This window comes from Eretmochelys imbricata, chromosome 28 (assembly GCF_965152235.1).
Source record: "Eretmochelys imbricata isolate rEreImb1 chromosome 28, rEreImb1.hap1, whole genome shotgun sequence".
Taxonomy (NCBI): Eukaryota; Metazoa; Chordata; order Testudines; family Cheloniidae; genus Eretmochelys; species Eretmochelys imbricata.
Genome location: NC_135599.1, coordinates 7,010,020 through 7,019,293, shown reverse-complemented (window position 1 = coordinate 7,019,293; position 9,274 = coordinate 7,010,020). Strand labels below are relative to the sequence as shown.

Here is a 9,274-nt window from a genome sequence, read left to right as displayed (position 1 = left end):
AGCGAGCTCGGAGCCCCCCCAGCCCGGGGGGGAGATGGGGGGAGACAAAGAGGCCGGTGGGGGGGAACGGGGGCAGATGGGGGGAGACGAAGAGACCGGCGGGGGGGGGATGGGGAGAGACGAAGAGGCCGGGGGGGGGAACAGGGGCAGATGGGGGGAGACGAAGAGACCGGGGGGGGGGGGGAACAGGGGCAGATGGGGGGAGACGAAGAGGCCGGTGGGGGGGAGGTGGGGGGAAACGAAGAGGCCGGCGGGGGGGGAAACAGGGGCAGATGAGGGGAGACGAAGAGACCGGCGGGCAGGGGAGATGTGGGGAGACGAAGAGGCCGGTGGGGGGGAGATGGGGGGAGACAAAGAGACCGGCGGGGGAGGAATGGGGGGAAATGGGGGGAGACGAAGAGACCGGTGGGGGGGAGATGGGGGGAGACGAAGAGGCCGGCGTGGGGGGAATGGGGGAAATGGGGGGAGACAAAGAGGCCGGCGGGGCGGGATAGGGGGAGACGAAGAGGCCGGGGGGGGGGGGAACAGGGGCAGATGGGGGGAGACGAGGAGACCGGGGGGGGGAACAGGGGCAGATGGGGGGAGACGAAGAGGCCGGTGGGGGGGAGGTGGAGGGAAACGAAGAGGCCGGCGGGGGGGGAAACGGGCAGATGAGGGGAGACGAAGAGACCGGCGGGCAGGGGAGATGTGGGGAGACGAAGAGGCCGGTGGGGGGGAGATGGGGGGAGACGAAGAGACCGGCGGGCAGGGGAGATGTGGGGAGACAAAGAGGCCAGTGGGGGGGAGATGGGGGGAGACGAAGAGACCGGCGGGGGAGGAATGGGGGGAAATGGGGGGAGACGGGGGAGATGAAGAGGCCGGCGTGGGGGGAATGGGGGAAATGGGGGGAGACAAAGAGGCCGGCGGGGGGGGGATAGGGGGAGACGAAGAGGCCGGCGGGGGGGGGAGATGGAGGGAGACGAAGAGGCCGGCGGGGGGGGAGATGTGGGGAGACGAAGAGGCCAGCGAGGGGGAGATGGGGGGAGACAAAGAGGCCGGCAGGGGGGGAAATGGGGGGAGACGAAGAGACCGGCGGGGGGGAAATGGGGGGAGACGAAGAGACCGGCGGGGGGGAACGGGGGCAGATGGGGGGAGACGAAGAGGCCGGCGGTGGGGAGATGGGGGGAGACGAAGAGGCCAGCGGGGGGGAACAGGGGCAGATGAGGGGAGACGAAGAGACCGGCGGGGGGGGGGGGAACGGGGGCAGATGGGGGAGACGAAGAGACCGGCGGGGGGGGAACGGGGAGATGGGGGGAGACGAAGAGGCCGGCGGGGGGGGGAGATGGGGGGAGACGAAGAGACCCGTGGGGGCGGGGGGAAGAAGGGAGCAGGGGGGATTCCCAGACCCGGGACCTGCCCAGACCCACTGGCTGCAGCCTCTCGGGGCAGACTGTCCCTTCCCGGTGAACAAGGAGCAGAAGGAGGCAGAGCCGGATTCGTCGGACACGGGCCAGCCGTGGGTGCTTCAGCGCAGTGTAGACGTGCCCTGGCCGTAGGGCTACGCTGCCGTGAACACACCCAGGGCACCTGTCTCAAACCCCAGGGCAGCTGGCTCAGGCTTCTGGGGCTGGGGCTGCAGGGCTATAAAATGACAGTGCAGACAGATGGGCTTGAGCCCAACCTCTGAGACCCCACGAGGGGTGAGGGTTTCCGAACCCAGGCTTCAGCAGGAACCCCAATATCTGCACCCCAGTTTTGAGCCCCACAGCTTGAGCTCCAGGAGCCCATGTCAGATGACCCAGGCCAGCCCTGCTGCCATCTTTATCCCGGGAGAGAGGGACTCTACGGGTACGTCAACATTGCAATGTCAGCCCAGGGGTGCTCAAAGCAGCACCCTGGAAGCCCCCTATTCACCACTGTCGTATAAGGGTGACATGGTTTGTACGAAGTCGGCCTGGTGAGGTAAATACTGTGTCTGTAAATCTCCCCACTGTTTTCTACTGAATGCCTCCAATGAAGTGAGCTGTAGCTCATGAAAGCTTATGCTCTAATAAATTTGTTAGTCTCTAAGGTGCCACTGTTCTTTAGACTAGTATTGGTTTTTCAGCAGAAAATTTTCCATTTGGGGGATTTTGTTTTCCCAGTCAGACCTTGCCAAGGGAAGCGGAGAGAAAATGTTTGACTTGCCTCCTTCAGAATAGCTTGGCCTAGACACTCTAGCTGTGGGTCACTGTCATGGCCTTGCTGAGAAAAGGGGCAGTTTAATAATTTGGGGAGGTCCCAGAGTGTTTGGGGGAGATTATGAGGATGTTACCTTTTGAGATAAAAACTAAGAAATACAGGACTAGAGAATTCTTTTTGAAATCTGGAATTTAGGCACTTGATTTAAAGCAGGGGGGTCAGAGTTCCTGAGAAGGTTTTTGGTTGCAGGAAGCAATGTGACTTGGTCTGTCATTGCACCAAAGGGGGAGATGGTTGCTTGTGAAGGAAGAGAGAAGACTGAACGCCTTCGATGGGGGTGGGATTCAAACCCACGCATGCAGAGCACAATGGATTAGCAGTCCATCGCCTTAACCACTCGGCCACCTCATCTGAGCTGCCAAGGCTGGGACAAGAGGAGAAATCGAAGGCCAGCAGAGGTCGGGACAATAAGGCGTTTTTAAATATTAAGTGGAAGCAGGGTCTGAATGAGCTCCCCCCTCACATCTAGTGAGGAGCTGGGGGAAAGACTTCAGGAACAGATCGTGTTTGCATAGACCCGCTTACTCCGCCTAGGTACACAGCATGATGGGGCGGCTTTGCCAAAAGGACCAGTTTTGGTTGGGGCTGGGTTACAAATCACATGAGTGCAATGAAATGTTATTATCCTTCCTGTATGAGTAAAGGGCGGCAGAACACACCTAGTCCGTCCTGATGGAAGGGCTAGGTGGGTGAGGAATACCTTTTATTGGACTGCTCAGTGTGTGGCCAGTATCTCTGTGTTCTCTGCTGTTCGTGCTGGGGAGCAGGGCTGGCCTCAGGGGTGAGCCACCCGGGCAGCCGCCCAGGGCACCGAGTGATCAAAGGGGCACCGTACAGCTGTGCAGAGGCCACGTGGCCATCTTCAGCCCTGATGGTGAGATAGTCGCTCTCCTCTTTCTTCATGCTGCTGTTGTTATTCCATGAAAAGTGAAGGATGGAATAAAAAGCTGAGTTTACTCCAGGGTGAGGAAAGAAAGGAACCACCAACCTTCTGGAAAGTCTCAGTGTCCCAGCGAAAACCTGCCCCCTGCTGCTGGAATCATTGACGTGCTGGCAATATGATGGGAAAAGGGACTGTCCGAATTGTCGAGGCGGGGAATGAACAACAAACACTCTCATCGTGCTCCAGCCAGAAAGGGAAATGGGCAGGAATTCTGAGCAAACAATTGGAAAGGTGCATTCAGTGAGAACAGAGCCATAGTGCGGTGCGGGCAGGCTTTCAGTCAAGTCACTGTAGCCGGCTGATTAAGGCGACAGACTACAGATCCATTGGGCTTTGCCTAAGCAGCTTTGAATCTTGCTATCTATGGAAGAACTAGAGTCCTGGTTGCTGTAGTGTCTGAGTATACTTGACTGGTCTCACCTTTAGTCTACGCTTAAAATGCAACGGTATCACCTCACTTCAGAGTAGAGACACGAGGTAACAAGAATTCTTCCATTGAGCTAGTGCCGTCTGCACCAGGGCTTAGGGCAGCTTGACGACGTTGCTCAGGGCGGTGGATTTCTCACACCCTGAGAGACAGAGCTAAGCCAACAGAAGTTTCTAGCATAGACCAGCCCTTAGATCCCTATTCGCATTTCCATGGGGCAGAGGACGGTGGGGGTAAAACATCGACTCGCCAATACAGAGCCTGAATTCCCCAGAGTTAATCTCTCTGCGCTTTCCAGAAAAACCACCAAATACAGTTTGTTATTGCAAGAGAAGGAAAACAAGGGCAATGCTATTTTTTATGATTGATTAAACAAAGTTCAGAGAGTAGGTCTTTACATTAAAAGGAATGACTGATTCCTCTACATAGCACCACATCATGAAATAGGAGGAGAGACAAAAATTGTGACTAAACGCTGATTTCCCGAATGATCCTCAAAATATTATTAATTTCCAGCTCACACCCATTCGAGGTCTGGGCATCCCCAGTTGAACTGCTCTGCATCCACCTTCCCATGAAAAGTGCTGTTCTTGGACAGTCCCAGACTTGGAAGTCTGTGAAATTCAGACTGTGAGCAGCAAACCTGGCTCCCAGCACCAGGAAGGATTTGGGAGTTTTCACTTTACAGTAGCAGAGAAAAAGAAGCCGAGCGAGCCAGAAACATGCCAGGGGTGGGGTGGAGGGGGTGCTCTGGCTCGCTTGGCCCCTGTCCGCGGCAGCTGGGGCAGCAGCGGGCCACCCCCCTAGCCCAGGCCCTTCTTCTGGGCACAATGGCCATGTGATCCAGAGCCCCCCTCCCTGCCCAGCATGCTCGGCCCCTGTCCCCAATAGCTGAGTCCAGGCAGGGAGTGGGCCAGAGAAGCCGACAAATTTGCAGGGGCGGGGAGGTGAAGGGAGGACAGAACCCGCCCCCCCGGATGACATGTCGCAGGGAGAGGGCAGCAGGGCAGGGAGACCTCGGCAGCACAGGGCTGGGGCGGGGGGGTCACAGTGCAGGGGAGACACATGGAGTAGTCACATGTCCTCCCCTTTAGCGTATGCCCCCCCCCCAAGTGTGGGGAGACATGAGTCATCTTTGTCCTTAACCTCTATTTATTAACAATTACCAAAATAGAAAACACACACGCTAAGCGTACAATGCTGGGCTCACCAATCCTGATCACGCCAATGAACTTTCCCTGTTGGCCAGACAAAATCGGTCTCATCTGGGTTCTGGTTCCTGCACATCATGGCCACGTAGAGTATTCTGACTGCGTTGGTTTGGGTTGTGTCTCAGAGGGGAGTTCTTTCTTTCTTTCTTTCTTTCTTTCTTGGACCCTGGTTTTTATAATGAAACTTGAGCCCTGCTTAGCAATACCTTGACCAATCTTTGTAACAAAACAATATTTCCCACCAGTCTTAACCCACCACCTAGGAGTTCATTTAAATGTTGACAATAACAAATGAAAGGCCAGACCGTGACAACTATAGGTAGACGAACGGAAGTATTACAAACTAAAGCACAGACAAAAGCAATCAGTGGTACCTTTTGAACGAAATTGCTGGCATGTCGTTTTGCCAGACAGAGCAGAGGTGCTGACTTTCTAATGTGCCAGGGATGCCCCCACAACCCCCCGGCTCCACCCCGTGGCTGTGGGTTCAATCCATTCCATCGCCAGGTGGTTCTTTCGTATCATTTCCCAGGACCAGGATGGGGGTCATCCCAGGGTAATGTGGAAGCTCTTGAAGCCCCGAACCACTTTTGCCACCAAGATCGGGCATGGAGACCCTCTCCCCCCGAATGCCATATGGCATTAGCTGTATCGGGGGACGGGGAGTATCTCAGTGGTAGGGCACACGCTTTGCACATATGCCTTAGTGTAATAATTCTGCAGATGAACTGTTCTAAGATTATCACTATTTTAGGGCAGGGCTCCCTGACATTTATGTAAAGATGGGATCTTATCTAACTAGGGAAATCTAAGATGTTTATACCACAATCAGCTACATGGTCAGTGGACATTCATCGCCCGAAACACGGGATATCAAGAGCCCTGTGACTCTCTTGGGAAAGGAGTTTTATGAATATTTTTAACAGGTTTCCCCCCACCCAAATATTGCAATAGGCTCTCCAGTAAGTGCATATTGAAAATGGTTATTAATCTGGGGCCTCTAAAGTGAGTGTCAGACTCATGATACAGCAATATCTGAACCGTGGTAAGCAGGGGAGTGGTGTGGAAGGTCCCTGGGGACACAGAGGATCTGAAGTCCCTCACAGGGGAATTAGGCAACGCGGAGTGACAGGGCTTCACACCCTGTACAGACGGGGCTGAGGGAATCAGCGTCTACTCAGGGCTGGGATGGGGCTGCATGGGCAGTAGAATGGGAGGCAGGTTGGGACTGAGGAACCCAGGGAACATTTCAGTCCTTAACAACACAAAACACACAAACGCTCCTGAGTCTCTCCCAAGGAATTAACATTTCTTTGCAAAATGCTCAAGGTTTTAACAGAAATGAGTGAAACCAAAGGGCCAGACGATGGCGCCAGAAGCTAAGGAACGAAAAGCCCCAGGATTTCTTTGTGTGCCTTGGTGATGAAAAGGGATTTGGTTCCACTCATTGTATTGCTGTGGCGGGTGACATACCAGGAAGGAAAAGGAGTACTTGTGGCACCTTAGAGACTAACCAATTTATTTGAGCATGAGCTTTCGTGAGCTACAGCTCACTTCATCAGATGAAGTGCATCTGATGAAGTGAGCTGTAGCTCACGAAAGCTCATGCTCAAATAAATTGGTTAGTCTCTAAGGTGCCACAAGTACTCCTTTTCTTTTTGTGAATACAGACTAACACGGCTGTTACTCTGATACCAGGAAGGAGCCATTTCATCTGGACCCATGGGAAAGAGGCCCTTGAGAAATTCCACCAGGATTTCAACAATTTCCACCACACCAGCAACCTCACCTGGACCAGTCCACACAAGAGATCCACTTCCTGGACACTATAGTGCAAATAAGCAATGTCACATAAACACCACCATATACCGGAAACCTACTGACCAGTATACTTACCTACATGCTTTCAGCTTCCATCCAGGACACATCACAGGATCCATTGTCTACAGCCAAGCTCTAAGATACAACCGCATTTGCTCCAATCCCTCAGACAGAGACAAACACCTACAGGATCTCTATCAAGCATTCTTAAAATTGTAATACTTACCTGGTGAAGTGAAGAAACAAATTGACAGAGCCAGAAGGGTACCGAAAAGTCACTGACTACAGGACAGGCCCAACAAAGAAAATAACAGAACGTCACTAGCCGTCAACTTCACCCCCCAACTAAAACCTCTCCAGCGTATCATCAAGGATCTACAACCTATCCTGAAGGACGACCCATCGCTCTCACAGACCCTGGGGGACAGGCCAGTCCTCACTTACAGCCAGCCCCCCAACCTGAAGCAAATACTCACCAGCAACCACACACCACACGACAAAAACACTAATCTAGGAACCTATCCTTGCAACAAGGCCCATTACCAAGTCTGTCCACATATCTATTCAAGGGACATCATAGGACCTAATCACATCAGCTACACTATCAGAGGCTCGTTCACCTGCACATCTACCAATGTGATATATGCCATCATGTGCCAACAATGCCCCTCTGCCATGTACATTGGCCAAACCGGACAGTCTCTACGTAAAAGAATAAATGGACACAAATCAGACGTCAAGAATTATAACATTCAAAAGCCAGTCAGAGAACACTTCAATCTCTTTGGTCACTCGATTACAGACCTAAAAGTGGCTATTCTTCCACAAAAAAACTTCAAAAACAGACTCCAATGAGAAACTGCAGAACTGGAATTAATTTGCCTACTGAACACCATCAAATTAGACCTGAATAAAGACTGCGAGTGGATGGGTCATTACACAAACTAAAACCTATTTCCCCATACTAATTTTCCCCCCTACTGTTACTCACACCTTCTTGTCAACTGTTTGAAATGGGCCACCCTGATTACCACTACAAAAGTGATTTTTCATCCTGTTGATAATAGCCCACTTTAATAGAATTGTCTCGACCCCACACTTGGCAAGGCAACTCCCATCTTTCCATGCACTGTTAAGTATATCTTCCCACTGTACTTTCCACTCCATGCATCCTTTGGCCTGCAAGGTGCAGGAGGTCGGACCAGATGATCACGATGGTCCATTCTGAGTTTAAAGGCTCTGAGTCTAAAAGGGAGAGGGAAGTAAAGGAAACATTTTAAAAAATAAACCAAACATTGTAATACAAGGATAACTCCAACAGCTCACTGTATAGTCCCGCCCCTTTCTTCCTCCACTGGGTGTTGAATGACCTGTGGGGATTTGGGACATCAATTCTCTCATTCCATTGATAAACTGATACAACGTGACAGAAATTAAACCAATTCCCGGCCAAGAAAACATCACATCCCTGCATTGGCCGGGAATCGAACCCGGGTCAACTGCTTGGAAGGCAGCTATGCTCACCACTATACCACCAATGCCTCTGAGGAGAGTGTCTCCTACGTGCCACTTATGCCAAATGACTCACCCCCACAGCGCCCAGGAGCTGGCCGGACAGGCTGCAGGCAGCCTGTCAGTTGTGAGCAGAGACAGGTTCCCAGTGTGATGGACAGATGGGGACCTGGGCTCTACATCCTAGCCCAGGGATCTCAAACTCAAATCACCAGGAAGGCCACATGAGGACTAGTACATTGGCCCGAGGGCCGCATCACTGAAACCTTTTTATACAACGCTATAAAAGTATAGTGAAAAAAATGAAGAGTAAAGACAGGCCCAACAAAGAAAACAAGAGAACGCCACTAGCCATCACCTTCAGCCCTCAGCTAAAACCTCTCCAACGCATCATCAAGGATCTACAACCTATCCTGAAGGACAACCCATCACTCTCACAGATATTGGGAGACAGGCCAGTCCTTGCTTATGGACAGCTCCCCAACCTGAAACAAATACTCACCAGCAACCACACACCACACAACAGAACCACTAACCCAGGAACCTATCCTTGCAACAAAGCCCGTTGCCAACTGTGTCCATATACCTATTCAGGGGACACCATCACAGGGCCTAATCACATCAGCCACACTATCAGAGGCTCGTTCACCTGCACATCCACCAATGTGATATATGCCATCTTATGCCAGCAATGCCCCTCTGCCATGTACATTGGCCAAACTGGACAGTCTCTACGTAAAAGAATAAATGGACACAAATCAGACGTCAAGAATTATAACATTCAAAAACCAGTCGGAGAACACTTCAATCTCTCTGGTCGATTACAGACCTAAAAGTGATAATTCTTCCACAAAAAAACTTCGAAAACAGACTCCAAGGAGAGACTGCTGAATTGGAATTAATTTGCAAACTGGACACCATTAAATTAGGCTTGAATAAAGACTGGGAGTGGATGGGTCATTACACAAAGTAAAACTATTTCCCAATGTTTATTCCCCACACACAAACACACTGTTCCTCACACGTTCTTGTCAACTGCTGGAAATGGCCCACCTTGATTATCACTGCAAAAGGTTCCCCCTCCCGGCTCTCTTGCTGGTAATAGCTCACCTTAAGTGATCACTCTGGTTACAGTGTGTA

At 52.0% G+C, this 9,274-nt stretch overlaps 2 non-coding genes across 2 annotated transcripts; both read right to left on the bottom strand.

Moving 5' to 3' along the window:
• Positions 1–2,489: 2,489 nt before the first annotated feature.
• TRNAS-GCU (transfer RNA serine (anticodon GCU)) lies at positions 2,490–2,571 on the bottom strand. Its single transcript has one exon. It is a non-coding gene; the product is annotated as a tRNA-Ser (tRNA).
• Positions 2,572–8,091: 5,520 nt separating this feature from the next.
• TRNAG-UCC (transfer RNA glycine (anticodon UCC)) lies at positions 8,092–8,163 on the bottom strand. Its single transcript has one exon. It is a non-coding gene; the product is annotated as a tRNA-Gly (tRNA).
• Positions 8,164–9,274: the final 1,111 nt, after the last annotated feature.